The sequence below is a fragment of the Oryctolagus cuniculus genome, chromosome 9 (genome assembly GCF_051225735.1).
Source record: "Oryctolagus cuniculus isolate XC-2025 breed Fujian yellow rabbit chromosome 9, ASM5122573v1, whole genome shotgun sequence".
Lineage (NCBI taxonomy): Eukaryota > Metazoa > Chordata > Mammalia > Lagomorpha > Leporidae > Oryctolagus > Oryctolagus cuniculus.
In genome coordinates this window covers 5,129,682-5,156,894 of record NC_142875.1, presented here as the reverse complement: position 1 = coordinate 5,156,894, position 27,213 = coordinate 5,129,682, and the positions used below count along the sequence as shown (strand labels likewise).

At 42.0% G+C, this 27,213-nt stretch overlaps 1 protein-coding gene and 1 long non-coding RNA gene across 5 annotated transcripts in view; both read right to left on the bottom strand.

Moving 5' to 3' along the window:
- NALF1 (NALCN channel auxiliary factor 1) overlaps positions 1 to 27,213 on the bottom strand; it is a 679,231-nt gene that overhangs the window by 167,227 nt on the left and 484,791 nt on the right. The window lies entirely within an intron of this gene.
- Positions 10,062 to 11,879, bottom strand: LOC149124497 (uncharacterized). Its single transcript, XR_016213720.1, has 3 exons — positions 11,730 to 11,879; positions 10,847 to 11,035; positions 10,062 to 10,258 (listed from the first exon to the last, which is right to left on the bottom strand). It is a non-coding gene; the product is annotated as an uncharacterized LOC149124497 (long non-coding RNA).

The window sequence follows — 27,213 nt, the reverse complement described above, 5'->3', positions numbered from 1 at the left end:
GGTTATCAGCGCATGATGGCACAGACAGGCCAGCACTCGGGGACTGCATGGACATGAGTATCCATTCCGACTCTACCACCAGAGAATAAGTAGCTTCACTTCTCTAAGCCTCAATCGCTTTATCTGTGCAATGAAATAATAGAAGCGCTTCCACAGTTTGCTGAGAAAGCTAAAAATAAATATATACTCCTCAACTTGGTCATGTACATAATAGAAACTAAAAAAGTAGTGACTGTGGTTTGCTGGGAAAATCTGATTTTCCCCAGTGACTGAAAACTTATTAAGTATAGAGCCCTATACTTCATCCATTATATGATGCATGGATTTGCATATTTAATATCTCTGAAATTGGGATGTTTCTTGGTGATAACGACTCGTTAAATTCAATGAAATACTGTATAATCCTTTTTTTACTTTATTGAATATAATAATAAAATCATGGCTAAATTTGAGCTCTCACTATGTGTTAAGCACTGAGCATTTTGAAAAACCATTTGACCCAATTCTTACAATAACTATGAGGTAGAATCTCTTTATGTAAGAGGCTAAGCACATTGTCCATGGTGGGTACTTAGAGAGGGAGCTAGAACAGGAGATAAAGCACACATTTGGGGAAAGGCATGGTAGAATGGGTTGTCAAGTGGCAGCTGCATGTTCTTGGGAAGGCAGTTAACCTTTCACCTCTCTCTCCAGTAAAATAACATAAATACACTTATAGTAAAGCCAATGCACTTGGTAGTAAGATGTCCCCTGCGGAACCAGGCTGTCTGACTTTGAATACCAACTTTTTTACTTGTTATATATAAGGGTACTTCAAAATATTTGTGGGAAATGGAATTAAAAGCTTATTCTTGTGCAAAAAATGAAATTCATGCATACAGTCTTCAGAAAGACTATGCATATTACGGAAAAACTATGCCATAGATTTCATTACTTATTTATGCCAAAATAAACTTTTTTTGCAAATTATTTATCTGATAAGGGTTAACATCCAGTGTATTCAATGAACTCAAGTAGAAAAATAACAAATAATCTGATTTTAAAAATGGGCAAATGGGGACCAGCGCTGTGGCACAGTGGGTTAAAGCCCTGACCTGAAGCACCGGCATCCCAAATGGGCGCTGATTCTAGTCCTGACTGCTCATCTTCTGATCCAGCTCTCTGCTATGGCCTGGGAAAGCAGAATATGGCCCAAGTCCTTGGGCCCCTGCTCTCATGTGGGAGACCCGGGAGAAACTCCTGGCTTCCAGTTTTGGATCAGTGCAGCTCCTGCCATTGCGGCCATCTGGGGGGTGAACCAACGGATGGAAGACCTCTCTCTCTGTCTCTACCTCTCTCCGTAACTCTTTCAAATAAATAAAATAAATCTTTTTTTTTTAAATTTATTTGACAGATAGAGTTAGACAGTGAGAGAGAGGGAGACAGAGAGAAAGGTCTTCCTTCTGTTGGTTCATCTCCAAAATGGCTGCCATGGCCAGAGCTACTCCGATCCAAAGCCAGGAGCCAGGTGCTTCTTCCTGGTCTCCCAAGTGGGTGCAGGCACCCAAGCACCTGGGCCATCCTCCACTGCCTTCCCAGGCTACAGCAGAGAGCTGGACTGGAAGAGGAGCAACCGGGACTAGAACCCGGCGCCCATATGGAATGCCGGTGCTGCAGGCAGAGGATTAACAAGTGAGCCACGGCGCCAGCCCCAATAAAATAGATCTTTAATAAAATAAATAAAAATGGGCAAATGATCTGAATAGGTATTCTTCAGAAGATATATATACATATATGGACAAGAAGTATATGATAAAATGCTCGACACCTCTAATTAACAGGGAAATGCAAATCTAAATTACAGTTACACGTAACTCACCCCAGTAAGAATGGCCATCATCAAAAACTCAAAATATAACAGATTCTTGCCTAAATGCTGAGAAAAGGTATCCCTTACATACTTTTGGTAGCAATGTGAATCAGTACAACAACCATAGAAACCAGAATGGAGTTTTGTAAAACCACTTAATATACAACTACTCTATATTCCAGCAATGCCTTTATTGGGTATATACTCAAAGGAAATTGAGTATGGACATCCAAGACATCACTGCATATCTGTGTTTACTGCAGGACTATCCACAATAGGCAAAACACAGAATCAACCAAGATGTCTGTCAACTGATGGATAAATAAAAAAAATATAAAAGGAAGGAGTTCTGTTATGTGCCAGAGCATGGATGGGACTGGAGGGCATTACGTGAAGTGAAGAAAGCTGGACACAGAAATAAATTTAACTTATAACTTCATTTTTCTGCATACTTATGGGAGTACCTTCACGTGTGACCTTTGCCACTGACCTAAGTCTTCTGAATCTCTATTTTCACAAGTGAAAATGAAGACAACGACTAAATACCACCTCCTGGGTATACTGTAAAGATTGCATACATCAACACTTGCAAAGCTCCTAGAAAAGTCCTTGTCACCTGCTGAGCACTAATGGAGATTAGCCAGAAGTTTCTATATAGTCTTAGACCTATCTGCTCCATGGCTTCCCTGAAGATGTACCACAAAACAGACCTAAAAAAGTCACATTTTAAATCCACAAAGCATTTAGTAACTAGAAGGAAATGATTTAAAATTTCTTTCCTATTTCTTATCTTGTTCTTATTGTTTGGTTTTTGTTGACTTGGAGATTTAGACACAGAAGAAGACAAAGAAATCAGGTGGTCCCTGAGTTATACTCATTTCCTTTGGCAAAACTATTCCCACTTTAACGTGCACGCAAGTTACCTGGAAGGTTTGCTCATGTAAAAATCCCTGTCCTCTCTTCTACCTTTGTAGGTGGGAGGCCTGGAGATGTGCATTTTAACAAGCCTGGATGATATTGGCACTGCTGTCCAAAGATCACCCTTTGAGAAGCACTGGCCCAGAACTCCCAAAAGATGTGCAAAACTCGCACACAAAGGACAACTTGATTTCCAGGAGTCACGACAGAGCTCACACACATAAACTTGGGGGATGACAGTTTAGCAGCTTACAGACATTGGACAGACCATGTCATTGTTTTCACACAAGACTCTGTACTTCCCACACTGATGGGCTATTGTAAAATGAAGTTAAACACTCATGCTAAAGATTAAGACATTTACTTGCTCCTTCATCTCTAACTGGATTTATACTTTTTATGAGAAGATATTATGTTGTTTTCTTTTACAGGCATGCAATCCTTTAGAAATAGTATTCTGTAGATCTGGAATGTATGTTGAGAGAGGGAGAGATTAAAAACTTATTAAAAGTTCATGAAAAAACATAAATTCATTTTGGTGAAAAAAGTATTTTCTATAAAGTATTTGAAAGCCCCACATATATGAATATACATACATATTTCCTAAGTGTATTCCCCTAGAAATTTTACATTGATTTTAAAACACACTTTTGGGGCTGGCGCTGTGGCATAGTGAGTAAAGCCACCGCCTGCAGTGCTGGCTCCCATGTGGGTGCCGGTTCATGTCTGGCTGCTCCACTTCTGATTCAGCTCTCTGCTATGGCCTGGAAGAACAGCAGAGGATGATGGCCCAAGTCCTTGGGCCCCTGCATCCATGTGGGAGACCCGGAAAAATCTCCTGGCTCCTGGCTTCAGAATGACGCAGCTCTGGCTATTACAGCCATCTGGGGAGTGAACCAGTGATGGAAGACCTCTCTCTCTCTCTCTCTCTCTCTCTCTCTCTATGCCTCTGCCTCTTCATATCTCTGACTTTCAAGTAAACAAATAAATCTTAAAAAAAAACTTTTTTTCTCTCAGAATTTTGCTTGCTTTTTGCTGATAGAAAATATCAAAGCACAGTTCCCAGTGTGCATCAGAACAACTGACAAGAGAAACCTGCTGCGCCTCTCCAAGGTGTCGTTCTTCAGGTACCGTTACCACACCGATGGGCTATTCCTTTGCCTCTTGTCACAGGCACTCCTCTAACTGTCTCACATCCATTCTGCTCTTCCTTCTTTTACTCTTAAGCTAGGAAAGAGCACGACAGAAAGAAAGCATCTGTGGCGAAAGAGGAATTCCTGGGGCATGCGTCTTGATCCAGCAGCTTAAGTCACCACCTGGGACATCAGCCTCCCACATGACCTCTGGTCGTAATCCTGGCTGCCCCACTTCTGATCCAACTCCTTGCTAATGCACCTGGGAAAGCAGCAGCAGATGACCCAAGTACTTGGGCTTCTGCCAAACACATGGGAGACCTGGATGGAATTCTAGGCTCATGGCTTCAGATTGGCCCAGCCCTGGCAGTTGTGGCCATTAGGGGAGTGAAGTAGGAAACGGAATTAATCTCTCTCTTTTTCCCTTCCTCCCTTTTGCTCTGTGATTCTGTCTTTCACATAAATGTTTAAAAAATGAATTATTGGGGCAGGCACTGTGGTACAGTGGGTTAAAGCCTGGCCCACAGCACCAGCATCCCATATGAGCACCAGTTCAAGTCCCGGCTGCTGCACTTCCAATCCAGTTCCCTGTTGATGGGCCTGGGAAAGCAGTAGAGGATGGCCCAAGTCCTTAGGCCTCTGCACCCACGTGGGAGAAGCTCCTGGCTCCTGGCTTCGATCTGTTGAGCTCTGGCCTTTGTGGCCATTTGAGAATTGAACCAGCAGGTGAAAGACCTTTGTCTCTCTCTCTTTCTAACTCTTTGAAATAAATAAAATCTTTAAAAATGGATTATTGTGCATTTCACTGATGCTACAACATGAATGAAGTCAGTGTGTGTGAAGGGTACCATGCGCAGGGAGACTGCACACAGTTCTGTGGTCCCCTCTGCATTGCCACTGTGGCCAAGTCTTCTTTGTTTCCATTTTCATTTCCAGTGTTTGCCTATTTTCTTTATATTCCTGATTGGTTTTTCTTATGAATTCAACTTTAAGAAATGATGCTATTTTAAACAAACATTATGAAAGGCAAAAGGAAACTCCTGGACCACCATGTTTGCGCGACTCAGACCAGTCACCAGACCACAGTCCAGTAGCCCAGGAGGGGATCTGGATGACATATTTGGTTCTGAAGAACTCCAGCTGATTTACAGAATGAAAGATTCAGAGGAAATATTGTTATTGCCCGATTCTTCCTTTTTGCAGCGTTGTTTTTCCTGGAACCCCTGCATTTGTCTTTCCTTTGGCCACCGTGCTGAATAATGGCAGCAATCCCTAACAACAATGGACAGAACATTGATGTGTTTTGACAGCCAATGATACGTCCCATGAGCCTGAGTACACACTCTTAAGTGTGAGAGCTCTGTGTCAGTGTTTCATTTTTTTATGTGTTTTACACAGGACACATGATACATACAGACTCTGCAGAGCAGCCTGAACACCATTTGTGTGTGAGTATGTGTGTGTGAATCACCTAAGCACTTCAGTGTACTGTGTTGGTATTCATGTGGGATCTAGGGTTAGACTTGCTGAGCTGGGATTGTTACTTACCAGCTCTGTGACCCTGAACAACTTACTGAATTTCCCTCTGCCTTGTTCTACGTATCCATAAAATGACAGAAATAACAGTGGCATATTGCATATATGCCCTTTAAAATTTTATATATGGAATGCATATACATATTGTATGAGTTTCCATATATAATTGTATATATGTTAAGTATATATATATAAGTATATAACTGTGTGTAAATATATTATCTGGTTTATATAATATACATGCATATGAGATATACATTATATATACATATTTAAATATACATACACAATACACATATATGTATTGGCTCTTTTTTTTTTTTTTTTTTGACAGGCAGAATGGACAGTGAGAAAGAGAGACAGAGAGAAAGGTCTTCCTTTGCCATTGGCTCACCCTCCAATGGCCGCCACGGCCGGCGCGCTGCGGCCGGCGCACCGCGCTGATCCGATGGCAGGAGCCAGGTGCTTCTCCTGGTCTCCCATGGGGTGCAAGGCCCAAGCACTTGGGCCATCCTCCACTGCACTCCCTGGCCACAGCAGAAAGCTGGCGTGGAAGAGGGGCAACCGGGACAGAATCCGGTGCCCCGACCGGGACTAGAACCCGGTGTGCCAACGCTGCAAGGCAGAGGATTAGCCTAGTGAGCCTCGGCGCCGGCCTGTATTGGCTCTTTCATTGTCACCATAATCCATGGTGATATTATTTTACCTAATTGTGTGTGTGGAGAGACACACACAGAGAGAAAATTTAAATTACTTCTACATAGTCTAAGGAATTCAATTAGGTTATCAACTACTATAGATTGTGCTATAATTGATTAGTGTGCCAATTTTTGCCAAAATAGTTCATAGTAGCCATGTGCAATCTATACCAAGAGAGTAAAGACCAAAGGAACAAATTTTTGTATTTTTTTAAAGATTTATTTATTTATTTGAAAGGCAGTGTTACAGAGAGGCAGAGGCAGAGAGAGAGAGAAAGGTCTTCCATCTAATAGTTCACTCACCACAACAGCTGGAGCTGTGCTGATCTGAAGCCAGGAGCCAGGAGCTTCTTCTGGGTCTCCCACATGAGTGCAGGGGCCCAAGGACTTGGGCCATCTTTCACTGCCTTCCCAGGCCATAGCAGAGAGCTGGATGAGAAATGGAGCAGCTGGTGCTTGAACCAGCACCCACATGGGGTGCTGGCACTGCAGGCGGTGGCTTTACCCACTATGCCATGGTGCTAGCCCCAAATTTTTATATTTTTAATAAGCTTTTTAAGAATTATTATTACTGCTGAAACTAATGTAAGCAACATAAATATACTGCAGTTTATTAAGAAGATAATTCCAGGGACCAGTGTTGTGGTTCAGTGGGTTTCACTTCCACTTGGAATGCCAGCGTCCCTTACCAGAGTGCTGGTTTAATACCCAGCTGCTCTGCTTCCAATCCAGCTCACTGTCAATGCAACTGGGAAGCTCTGGAAAATAGTCCAACCACGTGGGCCCTGTCACCCACATGGGAGACCTGCATGGAGTTCTTCATTCTTGGCTTCACCCTGGCCCATCTCTGCCCCAGCTCTGTCTCAGCCCCAGCTCAGCCCAGGGCCACTGTGGCCATCTGGGGAGTTGAACCAATGGATAGAAGATTTATCTCTCTCTCTGATTTGTTCTCTCTCCTCTCTCTCTCCATCACTCTGCCTTTCAAATAAATAAATAAATCTTTTTAAAGAAGCTAGTTTAAAAAAGTAATTCCATAGAGTTGTACAATTTTTTTTTGCAAAAACAAATTGATGAAAGGATCAGATAGTAATAAACATATTCTTAAGTATATTTTCATTAGATAAATCTTAAGATGCTCTAAGACATTAACAGTCACCAGGATGTGAATGGCACAGTGGGAGAGGAAGCCCTAGCTCGTATGTCCACAACAATGCATGGATTGTAATATATTTTTGAGAATTCAAGAAGCCAGACAAAAAGTTAAAGAAGCTGGGCAAGTGTAAAGATGAAGACAAACTTACTGACAAGGAGACATCGCACATAAAGGTGCCATTTGTGATGTCCATAATACAACATAAAAGTGTTGCTCGAAGATCAACAAAACTGACAAACCTTCACCTGGACTAAGAAAAAGGGATGACTCAACTAACAAAAATCCCTGTCAAAACCCCACAGGATTTTTGCCAGAAATAGAAAAAAAAATGCAAAAATTAATATGGAATCTCCAATAGCCAAAATCATCTTGAGAAAGATGTGATATTAGATTCCTAAGGCTTCCATAGTGAAGCACTGGAACTTAAACCAACAGCTTTAATTGTGTCACAATCCAGGAACAAAGTTGTGAAATCAAGGTGCATTCTTTCTTAGGGCTCAGGGGTGGGGTGGGGGGATTGTGCTACACTTGCCCCTGCCTTTGGGTGGCTGCTGGCCGTGCTGGGCATAGCGTGGCTGACAGCCGCCTTCCCATCTCTCTCTCCTTTGCCATTAGGCTGCCTGGCCTCTGTCTATGTCTCTGCATCTTTCCTCCTTTTCTGGTAAGGACATCGATCTTACTGGATTTAGGACTCACTCTGCTCCAGTATAACCTCATCTGCTAGATTCCATTTCTAAGTCACAGTCATATTTCTAAGGTGAGGACTTCGATGTATCTATTTTGGAGATGCAATTTGACCCTTATCAGGTGGTTATGAAGATTAAAGGAGGACTGAAGTTTCTGGAGGATTCTGGCAGGTGTGCCACCATTGTGAGCACCATGAGTGTTTGCTATATAAATGAAAGTATAAATGGTATGCAGTAGACATGTATTCGTTTTACAATTGGAAATGGATTCTATTTCTATTTTTTGGAATGGTTTTTAAATATGTAGGGAAAATAAAACATGCAGGAAGTAGATTTATATAAATTTGATGTATTAGGGGATAGTTAAAATATTTAACATTGATGGTTTTCCTCTGCTATTGTTAACATAACAATCTCTGCTTTTTACATTGGACCCAACTTAGGACTATGACAAAATTTAAGAAGCACTTTAGCCATCTCTTTTTATCTTAGATTATGTAACAATTTGGGACAATTGTAGTTTTTTTCTCTTGGAAATTTGGGGAGGGGAATCACAATGTTATCAAATAGTCTTTAAAATAAAACTTATGTTTGACATTAGATTTGGAGTCATAATAAGCCATTTTCTACTTGGAGGTCACATTTTTTAAATAAAAAAATGGGTGAGTGCAATGTAAGCTACATTATGTTCATCTGCACATCAACATATTCAGAACACATAGTTGTGAATTTTTTTAATGGAGGAAGTGCCCCACAGAAGCCATGCTCTTACTCTAGGGTTGAGTACTTGAGTTTTGCTAGACAGCTCTCCAGGGAGCCTCAAGCTGATGTGGAGAAGCCACTGGTTTGCTCTGTTTGCTCTGTTTGCCAGTCCACAGTTGTTGTCAGGGGAACCACCCAGTCTCTGAAGTCCTTTCGTTTCCTTGAGTAGCGCGTTCTTCCCGTGAAAGCAAGCATCCTGGGGCATGCTGTGTTGAAATTCTAAGTGGGTGGGTCTTAAGTTTCTGCCTCCTTAGCAGAGCAAACATACCCAGCCATGTTTTGAGTCATGAAATGAGGTAGACAAAATGGTCTGTGTAATCATTACCTGCCTAAGACAGGCTCTACTTATCCAGCTAGCACACAATCTACTTTAAAATCCCATCATGCTCTCTTTCACTGCTGGTCCATGTAGCCATGTCAAAGAACAATGACCGTGAGATGCTTCCCTGCGAGTCAAGGGCCTGTCCTTGTCTCTTTCTGTTTAATGACAGAGTGCAAATAAAAATGTCTCTGTTGAGTCAAATGGAAGGACTTTGTAATTACTAACCATACCTCTAAAAGTGACTGCAAATATTGTACTTTCGCTAATAACAATGCAAAAACTTGAATTTCAACAGTGTCCACTGAGCATGTTACCATGATAAGAGTTAATTGCTGGTTGTCCATGAAATGTTCTAAAATGCATGGTCATTATGACGCAAATGCTGCCACAAAGCACTCTGGAGCCAGCAGCTCATCTGCCGGGGAGTGGATTTGGGTCCTGTCACACCTCATGACAAAGCCCAGCTCCCTCTGGTGACCCTCAGAACTCCCGCCACCACTGACATTGGCCCTAAGACACCCCTGCCAGAACATCGAGTTCCTCTGCTGCTGTGTGCAATTGTCCACAAACAGTTCTGTGCTATTTTAAGACTGTCTGAAACTAGCCTTGATGTTTATTTCATTCATTTCTGTAGAATACATGAAAGAGCGTCTCAGTATTGATTGGCTTATGGAACAGGCAGGGACATTCTCAGAAAATATTAATAGTAAGATTATTCATGATGTGGATCAAATAATGTAATTTAACTTATAAATGGTACATTATTGGACTTTTAAAAGAAGCATTTCATTAACCTGAAAAGTGTAAGTTTAACACTTGAAAAGATATCAATACATGTATTAAAGCGTTTGGAAACATTTTAAATGTATACAATAGAAATCCCCCTTTTTTTTACTCATTAATGAGTAATGTTCTTTTATTTCAGTTAATGACAATATTTTCAGATGAAGCAAGCATTTGTTTAAAATTTATTTATTTTTTTAATTGAAAGGCAGCGTTACATAGGAGGAGGAGGAGGAGAGAGAGAGAGAGAGAGAGATCTTTCATCTTTGGGTTCACTTCTGAAATGCCACAATGGCCGGGGCTGGGCCAGGCTGAAATCAGGAGCCAGGAATTTCTTCTGGGTCTTCCACATGAATGCAGGGGCTCAGAGACTTGGGTCATCATCTTCCATTGCTTTCCCAGGCACATTAGCAGGGAGCTGGATCAGAAGCGGAGCAGAGGGGTCTTGAACTGGTGCCCATATAGGATGGCAGAGTCCTGGGGGAGGCTTAAACTGCCACTCCACAACACAGGCCCCAGAAAGCAAGCATTTAATATTTTAATGATTTTTTTTAATTTTTTGACAGGCAGAGTGGACAGTGAGAGAGAGAGAGACAGAGAGAAAGGTCTTCCTTTGCCATTGGTTCACCCTCCAATGGCCGCCACCGCCCGCGCGCTGCGGCCGGCGCACCGCGCTGATCCGATGGCAGGAGCCAGGTGCTTCTCCTGGTCTCCCATGGGGTGCAGGGCCCAAGCACTTGGGCCATCCTCCACTGCACTCCCTGGCCACAACAGAGAGCTGGCCTGGAAGAGGGGCAACCGGGACAGAATCCGGCACCCTGACCAGGACTAGAACCCGGTGTGCCGGTGCCACAAGGCGGAGGATTAGCCTAGTGAGCCGCGGCACCGGCCTTAATGATGTTTTTTTATAGATATATGTAGAATGAAGTTTTTATATCACTTTCAAATGTAAGGATAAGAATCAACAAATGTCATTATAATATACTCATAATATCTGACTCCTTACCATTGCCTTCATTCTAAAGCTCTCTTTCATTTCAGATGCTAACTCTTCCTTTTGAAGACGTGATGGGAGCCCGAGACCTTGCTCATTCTTCGAGAGAGTGCTTCTGCTGCGCTATGACAGATGATACAGTGATCTGTGTGTTGCAGGTGACAATCCCTCCAATGGGACGAACGCTGATTGCAGTGGACGCTGTTGAAACACAGAGTTTGGCAGTGGGGGACATCTGCGAATCACAACCGTGAAGCGGGATCTCTTCAGGATGCCCCCATCAGCCTTGACTCTTTTATTTTCTAGCTTTTGAATTTTCAGATATTCCAAAAGAGAAAAATTACTTCATTCTTTTACCACCCTCCTTCCCCATCTAGCTTCCTCTGCTGAACTAATCAGGAACGTATTAAATGTGTTCCCACTGCCCATGCCATGGCTCCCGGCCCTGAGGCTTCTCTCTGTAGCTCTTACACAGAAGACAGCTCTGCTCCTGTTGACAGGAAGGAGTCCCCAGAGCCTAGGGCATCCAAGTGGAAAGCAAGCAAGAGGTCTGTGGAGGACACTTAGAGACAGAAGATAAGAAAGTCCAGCTGGCTATTTATCTCCTTGCAAGATGGCCACAAGCAGACCCTCTGACCTCACTAAGATTTGCATTTCGCAACCATTGCCTTGCCTATGCTAAAACAATTTTGTGAAATCAAGATAAATCCGCTTACTGAAACTCAAAGGTATTTCGATAAACTGAAGAGTCCAACAATATTGTAACTGAGTTTCTGTGAATCAAGCTTTGTGTATGAAAACTCACCAAGGGGGGAAGCCCACAGTAGCCATGTTTTCTATGCCTTACAGGAAAGCAATAATCGTTGTGAAAATGGTGCCCGGCTCAGCAACCAACCTGGGTGGTATTCACGAGTTCCATTGCAAAAGGGAACCTTAAGCAGTTAGGGTAGCCGAGGGGAGATTAAATGCTGGCTCAGTGTCCCACAGCTAGCAACAGTGAAATGGCTCTTGGGCAAACATTCAGCTTTGATGTCTCCTGCTTTTCCAACTGCATGACAGAGAAAAGCAGAAATACATTTATTTGATTACACATTAATGCATCTCTTAGGTGATTTGCCTTAGATAACTTTTTTTCTTGAGGTAGAATTATTTTAATATGTCCGGGTTTTTTTTTTGTTGTTGTTGGGTGTTTCTGTAGCAAATATTTTATTTTGAATGAGAATGTTTTGGGCTGTTGGAAGGATTTTCAAAATGAGTCAGATCCAATCACAAAGCCCAGTAGTGCACATTGCTGCCCTGTCTCCCAGGCTTGCTGGCACCATAGACTTGGGTTAGGGATTCTAGACATTATATTTCCAGCCAGATCCCAGATTATACTTAGGCTGGGATATTATCGAGCTATCACAGCTCTCATCAGCTCTGACTCCTGCCCATTTGCATCCTTCAAGCCACTCCACAAAATGGGCACATTCCTAAGCTCTAAGATACCAGTAACTTTCACACCTTTCTTTGTCGGTGACACAGCCTGCAGCTGCCAGTGTGTCCTCCTACACCCTGATTTGTTTTAAGAAGCGATGCTTGGGGCCTGTGCTGCGGTGCAGCAGGTTAAAGCCCTGGCCTGCAGTGCCGGCATCCCATAGGGGCACCGGTGTGAGTCCTGGCTGCTCCACTTCAGATCCTGCTCCCTGTTGATGCACCTGGGAAAGCAGCAGAGGAGAGCCAGATCCGTGGGCCCCTGCACCCATGCGGGAGATCAGGAAGAGGCTCCTGGCTCCTGACTTCACACTAGCTCAGCTCTGGCCATTGTGACCATTTTGGGGGTGAACTAGCAGATGGAAAACCTCTCTCTCTTTGTCTCTACCTCTTCCTGTAACTTTGCCTTTCAAATGATAAAATAAATCTTAAAAAAAAAGAAAACCAAAGAAACAATGCTCCAGGGTATAAAACTTCATTTAAACAAGATGGGCAAGCTCTAGAGTTCAGCTATATAATATTCAGCTTACAGTTAACAATTTTGCATTGAACATTTAAAAATTGCTAAAAGGCTAGACCTCATATTAAATGTTCTTATCATATTTTTCAAAAATGCATTAAAGGTATTTTGGTACATTCAGTCTGCTATGACAAAGTACATTGGTTCTGAGGCTTACACAGCAAACACTGATTTCTCCCAGTTCTGGAGGCTGGAAGTCTGAGATCTGAGTGCTTGCGTGTCTGGGTTCAGGTAAGGGTCCTCCTTTAGCTTGCAGAGAGCTGACTTCTCCTCGCATGATGGAGAAGCAGCAGGAAAACACCTGTGTCTCTTCTTATTATGGAACTAACTCCATTCACACGACTCTATCCTCATGACCTAATCACCTCCTCAGAAGTGCCACCTCCCAATACATCCCATCAAGGATTCTCTGATCTGGGGCGGGGTGGGGGTACCAACAACCAGTCCATTACTGTAGGCAGAAACTGTTTTCTGAGATTGGACATATTGTTAACAGGTGCATTTCCACCTCACAGATGGGCTTAGTTCTACAAATCAAAGCTGAATATTGGTTTATCCAGTGAAAACATCATCAACATTTAAAAAAAGTAACAAAGTGTATGTGCTCTGTTCTGAATAATGTTGAAATGGTAAGAAGAAGAAAAGACCTGCTTCCTATAAAACTGAACCAGTGAGCACCTCTTGCCAACAGAACTGGGAGATAATAAATTTGTGTCATTCTGCATTGCAGATTTTGTGGTGATGGGTTCTGGTAGCCAGAGGGAGCTGCTCTTGGTGTTGGAGTGCTAACACATACCAGCAGTTATGCTAGACATACCTAGGTGGCCCCATCTAGACCACAGGAATAACTAGTTAAGCCGTGTGTAAATTGATGGATATTTATAGCCATCATTTTGAAAAGGAGTATGAGAAACAGCATTTACTTACCATCTGGTATAATAATAGTAATAATGATCATAATTTCAAACTCCTAATATTTGCTGGTAGTCTTATTTTTCACAAACACCTGCATTTAATGTCCCATATAGCTAAAGGGGCTCACATTGTGAAAATTTAAATAATGTTCAACTTCACATAGAAATTAGAATCTCAATATTGAAACCCTAACTCTTCAGCTACAATTTAATTTAAAAAGATTGTTTGGAATGGTGAAATAATGTCAACAGCACTTTAATTTTATTCACCTATCCAACTAGCCATTTGCAACTATACTTGCATAGTATAATGTATACTTTTTGAACTGGATGGATGCGCCGATAGGCAGAGTGGGCCTTGGCAGGGCTCTCAGTGAAAGCCATTAGAGCCACAGAGAACAGACTCAATCCAATAGGAGGGAGGTGTTTCTGGGGTCCCTGAGCCATGAGGAAGGAAGGGGTGAGTTAGATAAAAAGTATGGTGGAAAGAGAATTCAAAAGTAAGGAGTCTGGGAAGTGTGGGAATATCCCCAACAGGGGTAAGGTGGCTCTGAAGGATTTTGAAGACCAAGCATGTGAACCTCATTTCCTGTGGTCCCTTTGTGAGGCCTTTGGTTCCTCCCCAAGGTCCCCCCATACTTACTAGTATTTGTGAGAGGAACATGGGACTGGTGCCCATCTCTGTTTTTAATAATCTCTGCCAGGGGACACTCAAGTCTATGGACCCAGTGTCCTTGCTCCTGTGGGCAAACAAGCTACACGGAGGTAGCAAATACTTCATATACACCTAGGCTTCTAAACTCAGATAAGAGTATGTTATCTTAGAGGACAAGATGATTTGGCACAGAAAGAGTTTTTGAAGCAGGAGGGCAAAAAAGAAGCGGGGAGGGAATAAAATGAGTGGCAATGTGCTCCAAGAAGGTCTGTGTGTGAAAATTAGTCTGTAATTTCAGTTTGGGAAATACTGACCTCAACATCCATTTTTTGGTAAAATGATGACAGATTCTAGAAAGCATTTATTCCAAAGAAAATGCCTCTGTAGGAAATATTGATGGAAATTTAAAAAGGTAAAATATTAAAGATTTTAATATTGTAGAACAGTTATTCCTCCAGCTAAGTATGTTGGTACATTGAATAATTAAGGTCCGTGGTCCCTAGATATTTCAATGAAAATCTAAGGTTACACACTGCATAAATTCTGTATAAAGGAGCTCTTGATTATGTCAGCTTGTTACCTTTCTGAAAACCTGTGATTTGGGGCTCCAGGTGCCAGTTCCTTAAAAAACATGCAAAAGATGCAATGCTGTTAGCACAAGTTCAGTTAGAAGAGGTTAAGATCTCAGGACAATAAAATGTAAACAGACCAATAACCAATATAGAGATTGAATCAGTAATAAAGACCTTCCCAATAAAGGAAAGTCCAGGACTGCATGCTTCACTATTGAATTCTACCAGACATTTAAAGAAAAACTAATTCAAATTCTTCTCAAGCTATTCAAAACAATTGAAAGGGAGAGTAAAGGGAGAGAAATCCTCCCAGACTCGTTTTATGAAGCCAGCATCACCTTAACTCCTTTTTTATTTATTTTTATTTTTTTGACAGGCAGAGTGGACAGTGAGAGAGAGAGAGACAGAAAGGTCTTCCTTTGCCATTGGTTCACCCTCAATGGCCGCCGCGGCCGGGGCACCGCGCTGATCCAAAGGCAGGAGCCAGGTACTTATCCTGGTCTCCCATGGGGTGTAGTGCCCAAGCACTTGGGCCATCCTCCACTGCACTCCCAGGCCACAACAGAGAGCTGGCCTGGAAGAGGGGCAACCGGGACAGAATCCGGCGTCCCAACCGGGACCAGAACCCGGTGTGCCGGTGCCACAAGGCCGAGGATTAGCCTAGTGAGCCACAGCGCCGGCTCACCTTAACTCCTAAAAATAATAAATAAAAGAAAAAAGATACAACAGAGAAAGAGCACTATAAACCAATATCCCTTATGTGTGTAGATGCAAAATTCCTCAACAAAATACTAATTGCAATCAATGATGCATCAGAAAAACCATTCACCCAGACAAAGTGGGATTTATTCCTGGTATACAGGGATGGTTCAACATTTGCAAATCAATAAATGCAATACATCACATTAACAACCTGAAGAATAAAAACCATATGGTTATCTCAACAGATGCAGAGGAAGCATTTAATAAAATACAATACCCTTTCATGTATGGAGAGCCCTCAGAAATATGAATATTGACCTATCATATGACTCAGCCATGCCCCTCCTGGGAATTTACTCAAATGAAAAGAAATCAGCATGAGTTATCTATACCCTCATGTTCATTGAAGCTCAATTCACATCAACCCTGATGTCCATTAATTGAGGATAAAGAAATTATGGCATATATACACTATTGAATACTACAGAGCAGTTAAAAATGAAATCTTGTCGTTTGCAACAAAATGGATGCAATTGGAATATACTTAATAATATATATAATCCAGTCCTCCAAAAGACAAATACCGTATGTTCTCAGTGATCTGTGGTAATTTATAGAGTACCCAAGAGGTATCTATAGGAGTGAAATTGACATTTTAAGATGTGACGATTTTTAAAAGCCCTTGTCTTTACTGTTTAGGAACATCATTTTGTTCCCCTCATACTATTTGTTGAACTCTTTACTTAGTATAGGGTTAATCTTTTGGGTATAAAGTTAACTGAAAATATATCTTTGTAAAAATAAGAATGAGAATAGGATTGGGAGGAGGAAGATAGGTTGGGAGTGTGGGTGGGAGGGAGGGTAGCATGAGAAGTTTCACTATGTTCCTGCACCTGTGTATATGAAATACATGAAATTTGTATAAATTAAATAATATTTTTTAAAAAAAGGAAAACTTCAGAACATCATTATTTCACCCCTATCAACTTGACTACTGCTCTGGAAGTAATTAAATTTAGTATGGTTCTTGTTTACAATTTAATTCTCAAACATTATCTACATTAACTTTTCAGGATATCTAAGTCTATTTCAGATTGAACAAAAATATAATCTACTCTCCCATACCACAGGGATGCTCAATTCATTAGTTTTTCAGGATTTTAAGGATATACAATAACAACAACAAAATTAATCTCATTAGCTCAAAGTTGCTTATTAAAATTTAGATTCCTTTGGATTATTCTATACTTACCAAAGTAACTTATATTGCTTAGAAGGCAAAGTTGTAATTTGGGCATTTTTCCAATTGAAAGTGAACCTATTCTCATATTCTATCTATTCTGTTTTTCTAGTATGCACTGGTTTATAGCCTGCTGCCTTTCTTTCTTCACCCCTTGTCCTTAAGTTTCTGCTTAGTACTTGTGTTCATGCCAGGCAACATTAAGTGTGCAGATTGTACATTTTATCCCACCAGGATAAAGCTTTAGAAATTTAATGACTTTCAATAATAACTGGCAAAAGACACTTTTTTGAAATTCCTGATGTGACTAAAAGCAAAAGTAGAGAAAACTAGTCTAGTTGACTAGTTCTCTTGTTAACAAGAGTGGGTAGGGACGTGCTCTGTGGAAAAATCAATGAGTCAACAAATGTTAATCAATTTAACTTTGAACAATATGAAAAACAAATGTCAATAATGCAAAATTCCCTTATTATGCTTTACCTGGGTCTTTTCAATGTTATAATCCCACTGTTAAAACGCACATTTACTGAACACAGAGGAGTGCTACTCATAGTAAAGACACAGGAAGAGGAATCAAATACAAAGCGGCCTGGAGTCCAGTGAGAATGCAAGAGATATAGTCAATGTGGAAAGCAATAACTGCCTTAGGGGATGTATTGTAAAAAGACAGAAAAGTGATGGCAGCCTTCAGAGAGAAAGCAATAACATCTAGGTGAGGCACTCAGGAACAGCGTTGAGTGATCTCAATGGAGAAAGGGAGAGGAAGGGCATTTGGAGCAAAGGGTCCTTTTATTTTCTCCTCACTATTTCATCCCCTCCTACAAAAACAAACGTTATCACAAAGAGCTGAGACATACTCTGGAGATAATAAAGGCAAAAAATTCCTTATGTTTCTTGCAGGGAGCAATGCAGTAACATGTGGGCGTAAATTAGAGAACTTAGCTTAATGGATCATTTCTTAAGGGGTTTACAAATAAACAGCTCAGCACTGCTCACTGATGCTTTCTGGGGTCATGGTGAGGTCCCCCATAGCACACTATTTGCATAGACAGAGTCAAGGTTAGGTAGACAATGATTTCAGCGTGCTACCTGGACAGTGCACAAAACATTCATTCACAAAAGTAAATAAATGTGTATATATGATGAATGTATGTACACATACAAATTCATATGTATATGTACACATACCTATATGTGTGTGTGCATACAAGGAGACTTCAAAACATTCATGGAACATGCAAATTACTGTTTTAAAATTACAGCTCATAAAGATTATTTATTTTAGAGCAGAGAGAAATAGAATTCCTGTCTGCTGATTCACACTTCAAATTCCCCAACTGCTGGGTCTGGGCTGGGGCTGAAGCCAGGAAGTCATTCTGGGTCTCAGCAAAGTGGCAGGTCCTGATCACTTGAGCCATCATTGCTGCTGCCACGGATCTGCATTAGCGGGAAGCTGGAATCAGGAGTCACAGCCTTGTAGCAACCCCGGGCATTCTGCTATGGGTCAGCAGCCTTCGTAGCCATACCAGATACCTGCTCCTGCATTACCCTTTTAGCACCATTTTCCCACAAATGTTTGTGGACGCCTCATATGTAGGTAGACATGTTTCTGTGTATGCATGTTTATATGTGCAAGCATGTACAAACAGTTGTCTTTGATTGAGCCACCTGCTTAGCAGACCTAAGCTACATATTCTAACAGAAACTGCAGTTCTAAACGAGTGCATTCACTGCAGGAGACAACTTGCATGCAATTCTGGGCTTCACTGCTTACTTGGTACGTTAGCTTTTGAAACTCACCTAGCCGTTCTGAGCCTTTGGTCCCACAAATTGCCAAAAAGTGAGAATTATCACACAGGGAGGCCAAAGACACTTTGCAGTGCATGGACTTGGTAAATGCACAGAATCACACCTCCCAACAAGCTTATTTACCAGCTACAGGGTTGTATCTACCACACTTTAAGAGATATGGAAAGGTGATTCACCTGTTAGGAGCATGCAACCTCACTATTTAAGGAGACCTGAAGAAGAAACTCCCAGAAGTATGGCTTCCTAACATATTCAAAGAAACACAATGTCACAAATGAAAAAACACAGAGTCCTTTGCCATCAACAGTAGAATCAACCATATGGGGTCCCTGCATCACCGAACACAATATATTATGCAAGTGGATTTTGCCAGCATTCCCACATGGGATCTATGCAAATGCACAAGATTGAAAACCATGACCATGTGCATAATTGAAATGTTGATGTTAGGCCATAACATGTACATTTTCTATTTTCCACGCACATTTCTTTAGTACTGGATGCAAAGATAAAGTGGCTGGGGACAGAACTGGGGGATATAAAGGCCACAGGCTGTGGTCTTTACAAGTATTTCAGCCCCAAACACACACTTCTAAGATACCACTTTTTGTTCATTTCTGCTCTTTATTTTTATTTTTACTTTATTTTTTAAAGGTCTTTCTTCCGTTAGTTCACCCCTCAAATGGCCGCTACGGCCGGCACACTGCGCTGATCCAAAGCCAGGAGCCAGGTGCTTCCTCCTGGTCTCCCATGTAGGTGCAGGGCCCCAACACCTGGGCATCCTCCACTGCATTCCCGGGCCACATCAGAGAGCTGGCCTGGAAGAGGGGCAACCGGGACAGAATCCAGCACCCCGACTGGGACTAGAACCCGGGGTGCTGGTGCCACAGGCGGAGGATTAGCCTAGTGAGCCGCGGCGCCAGCCTCATTTCTGCTCTTAAAAGAGGCATTTCTGGAGACATTTGGCCACGTCTCCCTTTGATCACCTCTGCTCTGCTCAGTGAAGGATCTCTTCGAGCCAGGTTGGCCCAGTTCCTCCCCAAGCAATCAACTCCATAGAAAGGTGCCCATCGCCCCATCACTTTTATGATGCATCCTATCCTTTTCTCTGAGATCAAATCATCCTCACCCTTCACTCTTGGTTCCATTTCTCCTGCTGGGATTCTTCCCAGACACAAACCCCCTGTGGATGTTTCTCTCTTTCACATTATTCTATGGTAACATGGATGTTATGCACTGTAAGCTAATCCATTTTGTATTTGTCCTGTCCATGCTACTAAGCTCCTCAGGTCTGAGTCAGTGAATGTTATACCTTTCTCTTCCTCAGTATTTAAAAAAGAATAACACATTATATAGTTATAATTCAAGTAGCTGCTAACAGATGAAACAATATGCCTTAAATGTGGGTATTAAAGAAGCATTATGTGTCATAGAAATGAAACAAATTACAAAATTCTAGTCCTTAAAATTTTGTTTCTTTCCTTCCTTTCCTCTTTGCTTCCTACCTCTCTCTCCTTTCCATTTTTCTTCCCATTACTTATTTTCTTCAATGGCAATTTCTATATGGTTTAGGAAACAAATGGAAAACAATGTTGTTGCTGCCTGTAGGGTGGCATTTTAATTACTTAGGTAGGATCCAAATCAAACTGCCCTTAACGAGTTCCAGAAATTCTGTCTCTCTGCTGAACCAAGCCTGTGATGGCAGACCACAGCACAGAAGCAAACGGCAACCACTTCTGGTATAACTCGTTCCTCCGCACGAGAATGAATAAATCAGCACGCCACATCAGTTCTGTTCCACTGTCATAGCACTTGCATTTATATAATGTGTGATCATCCTCACAGTGAGCACAAGGGAGAAACTGATTTTTAAAGTTGATGACAAGAAAACGTGGTTATGCTATTGTATAGATATGAGAATTTGCATAAGACTTGTAGCAACATGCAAAAGACAAGCTACTATTAAATGCATGACAATAGAAATAATTACTTTCATGATGGCTGCTACTGGCACTAATAAGGAGACAATAAAAGTAGGCATTTGTATGAATTTACAAGTCAACAATTTATACTGAAAATAAAATGAATCAGCATCAAATAAAATTTGAGTAGAGTTGTTACCCATTTCTGACTCAATCATATCCTAAATACTAGATGTGATTTGGATTGTATCACAATCTCCACTAAACTAGGTGATCAGATCCCAAGAGAAATCAGGGCCCAAACTGTCTTATTCTTTACTGCCATATCAAACCCTATTGGGATATTCAAATCCATTTGAGGATGAACTGCTAATGAGACAGCTCACCCTTTCCACACCACGAAAACTGGTAAAGGCTTACTTGTTATTTACCATGTTCAGCCAATCTATTTTTTAATTATGGAAAATTACAATCACGTAAAAAGGAAATAAAATATATGAACATGCCACCACTCAAATATCATCTTCAACTTCAACTCACAGCAAATTCTATTTGCCTATATTCCTACCCATTTTTTCTAGATAATTTTGAAGTAGATATCAGGCATCATATTACACTTTATATTTTCATGTAAGTATAAATATATATAATATTATATGCTTTAAAATTATATATACTTTATTTATGATATGTTTTAAATATTTTAAAAGCATCATTTCAGTATCATTAAATATCACTCCTAAGATTACACACTATCATAATATACTCAATATTGAAAGCATGGTTTCTACTGAATACATCTTGCTTTTACATGATTGTAAAGTCAAGAAATTGTAAGTCAACCATTGTAAGCTGGGGACATGTCCCACCCCTTGGATGGTTTAAATCAGCAATGTGTCACCTCACAGTTTTGGGGGTTCACAATCTGAGATAAAGGACTGTGAACGCCACGCTCCCTCCGAGATCTGCAGAGCAGAAGCTTGGCCTCCCTCCCCTAGCTTCTGACAGTGGCTGTCAATCTTTGGCAGCCTGTTTTGTAGCTGTATCACTCCAATCTCTGCCTCTGTTGTCACATGACATTCTACCTGTGTGTGTCTGTCCTCACATGGTGGCTTCTTTTAATAAGGGCACCAGTCACCTTGGATTGGTTCCATCCTACGAACCTCATCTTGATTACCTGCAAAGACTTTATTTCAAATAAGATCATTTAAACAGATTCCAGGGGCCAGAGCTCCAACACATGTTGTTGGTGGAGGACAGCTGAGCTCCAGACAACAGTGTTCTGAGGCACATGTGGAGCTCCTGTACCCCAGAGAAGCAGTGTGTGCTCTGTTGGAGACTTCCCTTGGGAGAATATCTGCATGAGCACGCACAGGGAGGGACTGTGTTGAACTTCAGTCCTGGGTGTATCCATAGTAGGCACCGTGATTGGATTATTTCTGCATTTCCTATGCTCATGATACAGGCAAGAAAAATCTATCTTGCGCACTCTTTCATAAAATCATGATGTTTCCAAAACTCAAAGTCTTATTATTTGTCAGTTAAAATAATAAAATGAAAAGAAAACAACCAGGGAATAATAAAATCCATATACAACATCTGATCTTATGGAATTTTGAAATCATTCAATACAGTGAGTGTTAAATCCTTAAGTAACTAACTTCATTTAGTTTTTCCATTCCCTCTGAAAGGAGGAGAGGCAGCTCCCTGAAGGTCTTAGAACTCCTACCAGGCATTAAGCAGAACTTTCCAAATGGCCACAAAGAATGGCATGCGATCTTACTGACAACTCTGTGATTATCCTGGAAGAGGCTGGTAAATTTGTTTTCTCTGATTTGTTCAGAATAATATGTGATTTTGCTTTGGGCTTGCTTATGTTCAAGACTCAACCACAAATGAGAGAAGTTTTTGTTTTTTCCAAGACTGGCTTCAGTGTCATAAATAAATTTGGCCTAAATATTTCTTAGATTAGAATTCTCTCGGCCATGTTGAAAGACACAGGCCTTTCCATTTCATTTCAAAGTTGGTTGCAGTAAAATCTAGCTTACCTTGTGTTCACAGCCACTCAGGGTAGGCGATGGGCAGCCTTGGAATCTGATTGATAGGTGGCTTCTTTCACTGAAGATGTGGATTCATTAAGATGAGACACAGGCATAAATAAAAATGAGGCACTCTGTTTTTCCTCCTTGTACTTTCTAGTGCATATAGAAATGGGATCAGACACAGCCATCTGTCACAGCTTCTAAAAGGCTGACAGTCTGGCCTGGGAGCATGTGATTTTGGTTGTGAGACATAAAGCAGGTGTCTGTCTTCCGTATGTCATAATTCTTGAATCATGTGAAGATTTTTTTCTCTTTTTAATGTTTATCTATTTGAAAGGCAGAGTTACAGAGCGAAAGAGACAGAGACAGAGGTCTTTCATCCACTGTTTCACTCCCCAGATGGCCGTAAAGGCTGGAGCTGTGCTGATCCGAAGCCAGGTGCCAGGAGCTTCCTCTATGTCTTCTATGTGGGGGCAGGGGCCAAAGACCTGGGCCATCCTCCACTGCCCTCCTAGGCCATAGCAGAGAGCTGGCTGAGACTCGAACGTACACCCATATGGAATGCCGGCACTTCAGGTGGCAGCCTCACCAGACACGCTACAGCGCCAGCCACGGAGATTTTTTTCTTTATTTTTGCCTCAAGAGAAGACTGGTAGCAGGTTCATGTGGAAACACTCACCAATACGCATCATAGTGGACATGATTTTATTGCAAAAATAATCAGACCAAGTTTGAAAAGATGAAGAAAAGCCACAACTACACAAATGCTTCCTTACAAAGTGTGAGTCCTTTATCAGGTATCAGGAAAATGTGGGTTGGGGTTTCTGCCTTCCTCTTGCCAAAGAACCTTAGTTACTGGCCAGAGTTCAGTCTTGCACTCTCATGGCTCTGGAGTTGTCCTCAGGCAAATAAACAAAAGAACTTCATGCCTCAACTGCACACCACTGTGTGCATGGGAGGGCTTTCTCTCTGCTGTTTTCACTGGGGGGAACAAAGGTACAGGTGGAGAAGCAGAAAAGATTAACAATGGATGCACAGCTCTCATACTTATGGCCTTTGGTTGCTGTGATGGGTTTATCAGTGCTTACAGTCAGGTTCCTGGGGAGAGGTAGTCCTCTTCCTCATTGGCGTGTTGACTACCAAAGAAGATGAAGTATTGGAGTAGTCTCATTCTTAAACTGAGTCAGATGATGACTGGGTTATTTAAATCCAAGCACAGAGATCCACTTCTAGAAATATCACAAATGCAATGGATCCCCTCTTTGGCTTCTCAAATAACCCCAAACTGATTTTTTCCGTTATCAGGTCTTACCAGTTCTCGCAGACTACTTTGTCTGCACATCCAACGGTTTGCTATTTGGCTCCAGGATGATGAAATTGAAAGTTCAATTAGAGAGCAACAATGAGATTACAGAGCCTAGTGTGGGTTCTGTGCATCAGTTCCCTGTGTGCTGGAAGCAACAAAATCAGTTCAACAGACACAGAGATCATTCTAATGCACAAAAAGACACTTGGCATGCACGTAAGTCAAGATTTAGTTTGACAGAAATGATGAAGTCATTCCTGGCCTGTGCAGTGATCAACATCAGTGAGAGTCAGCAAACCACCCTCATTCATCAAGACTTTGCTGGGACTAAGGGTCACTGCAAAATCTAGATCCACACATCCAGGGAGTGAGAAGCACACAGTGCTTACTGTGCTATGATTTTTAATGTAAGAAGTTTAGGTTACGCCCAGAGATTCATCGCTGCTTACGGTGAAACAGGGAGAAGACTGATGCTCTGCTTCCTGCTCTGTGCTCTCTTCCCTGTGCTAAGTTCTCTGGTGAAAGACCTATTCCAGGCCTCCTATAATAAAGCTGTCCTCATAAGCACATAAAAGAAAGCCTGCACCTGGAGTGGGTAACCTCAGAAGCCATAAACCAGCAGAAGATCTCAGCCCACTTTGAGGAAGGAGAGTGTCATGATAATCCCTTCATTTCATCCCTTCAATGACATCCTGTTTATCAATATGGCTAATTTATACCAAGCTTTCAATTCCGCCAATTGACAATAGCTTTAGAAGGGAAATTAAGATGAGGTTAATAGAAAATGCAAGACAACCGTGGATGAAGTAATATCAAAGCTCATGTCTTTCTCAATTAGTTGTAAGTGGTCTAGGGCTGCTCTTTAGCCCCCTGTTGTTAGGGACTCATGTCAATCTGCTGCCCTCAATATCCAGTTTCCACTTCATTTTTTTTAGGTAGCTGCCAGTATAAATACCCAAAGAGGGGAAGAAACAGCAGAAACATGCATCTATGTTTACTATTCTCCTTGGCTATTCCACAAGGCCCTTCTATTTATATACTACTGGCCAGAACTTAGTCACATGAGAAATGAAGCCTTCATTCTGAGTGTCTCTGGGAACAGCTGACCTGCAGGGATTATCTTCTGGGAAAGAGAGGAGGAGTACTGAGGACGGCTAGCCCGTTACTCAAGGGTGAATGTGAAAAGTCAAGAATGGAAATATGAAAGTTAAAGCAAGGAAAGAAACGCCACAGTCGAGTTGTGTGTGCTTACATTTGGGAAGTTAATACAAACAAACATACTGGAGATAACTCTTCTCACACGCTCGGCATCCTCCACAAAGGACCAGTCAGGAATTAGTCGTCATCGTGAGACTGGGTTGCAAAGCCACCTCCTAGAGCCGTGGACCACTGACATCACTCATCCAAGCTTGTGTGTCGTCCATGGGCATTGATGCCTGAGCCTGAATTAGACTGACCTGAATATTGTCTCAGAATTCACATTGTCCCGACTTCTTATTTTAGGCCAAGAAGCTGGAGGACAAAGTCTTGCCCTCATTTCTTGCTAGGGTATATGAATTGGTCATGAGTTTCCTATTTGGTTAGCATCTCTCTTAGATGGCAGAAGAGAAGCAAATTAGGGGAGGAATCAACAACAAAGGCAGAGGGAGCTTTACCCTAGCTGGAAGCAGGACACACACATCCTCTGGCTTTAATGGGAGCCTTGTGGTCCTGTAGGACAAACTCACCCCCCCCCCCCACATTTACACAGCTCTGAAGTAGGATCAAAGGACTTCATGGGGAGGGAGAGATGGGCACCACGACACAGTTTCACTTCCAGTTGCACAACCCCCGCCCCAAGCAAAAGAATACAGCAGGATTTCAAAAGCTATTCCTCAGGTTAAGAGGAAAAATGTAACTTTCCATAAATAAAAGACTAGCCAAATCTGCTAACATGAATAACATTAGTACTACACAGGTTAAACACCTGCTCAGTCAGGATTGAGCGGCGGGCACTCAGACAGACTAGTTTTCTGTACAATAGGCTGCACTTACGTAAATAATCTTTAAGTTTTATTTTCCTGATAACATTATACTGAGCACAGTGGGTCCTTAGGATGAGTGATTGATGACAGCTGACAGCAACCTTTGCATGTTAATAAGCTGCAGAAGTGTAATCCTACATGTAACAATAGGTGGTTGTGAGTACTTGTTTTGAGGTATGGTAACCAACCGGTATAAATTATCCCTGTGGGCCTCATCTTAACTCTTGGAACAATCTATCAGTCCTTACACAGCAGCCACACAACGGGTTTCAGGCTCTCCGTGGGGCTGCGACACAAGCATGGCGACATTACTCTGAGCTGTCTATAGCAAGCTCTTCATTCGATGGAACACAGCGTCCTCTGTCGTTTTCTGTGGCTGGTGTCACTGCTTATTAAAAACTCAGTGAGTTAGAACAACAGAAGTTCATCCTCTCATAGTTCAGAAGGTTAGAAGTCCAAAACTGAGGAGTCAACAGCCCCATGCTCCCTCCACACCCCCAGGGAAGAGTCCTCTCTTAGCCTCTTCTAGATCCTGGTGGCTAGGACAATTCTTAGCATCCCCTGGCTTCTGGGCACTTCTCTCTGATCTTTGCCACTACCTAATTGGCCTTTCTCTCAGTGTCTTCTCTCTGTTATTTATTTATTTATTTTTGACAGGCAGAGTTAGACAGTGAGAAAGAGAGAGAGACAGAGAGAAAGGTCTTCCTTTTCCATTGGTTCACTCCCCAAATGGCCGCTATGGCCGTCACTGCGCCAATCCAAAGCCAGGAGCCAGGTGCTTCCTCCTGGTCTCCCATGTGGGTGCAGAGCCCAAGCACTTAGGCCATCTTCCACTGCCCTCCCAGGCCACAGCCTCTTCCAGACTGGAAGAGGAGCAACTGGGACAGAATCTGGCTCCCCAACCGGGACTAGAACCCAGGGTGCCGGCCTCGTAGGCGGAGGATTAGCCAAGTGAGCCATGGTGCCGGCCTTTTATTTCTTATATAGTGATTGAACGTAGGGCTCACCCAATAATCCAGAATGATTGTCTCATCTCAAGGTCATTAACTTAATTACAACTATAAAAGATCTATGCAAATGCATAGCTTTGCCAACTCTAGGCATCAGGGTATAGGCATATTCTAGGGGGTCACTATTTATCTCACTGCACCCTTTATGCTGTGGGTCTCTGCACATTTTCACTTCATCTCTTGCAATGCC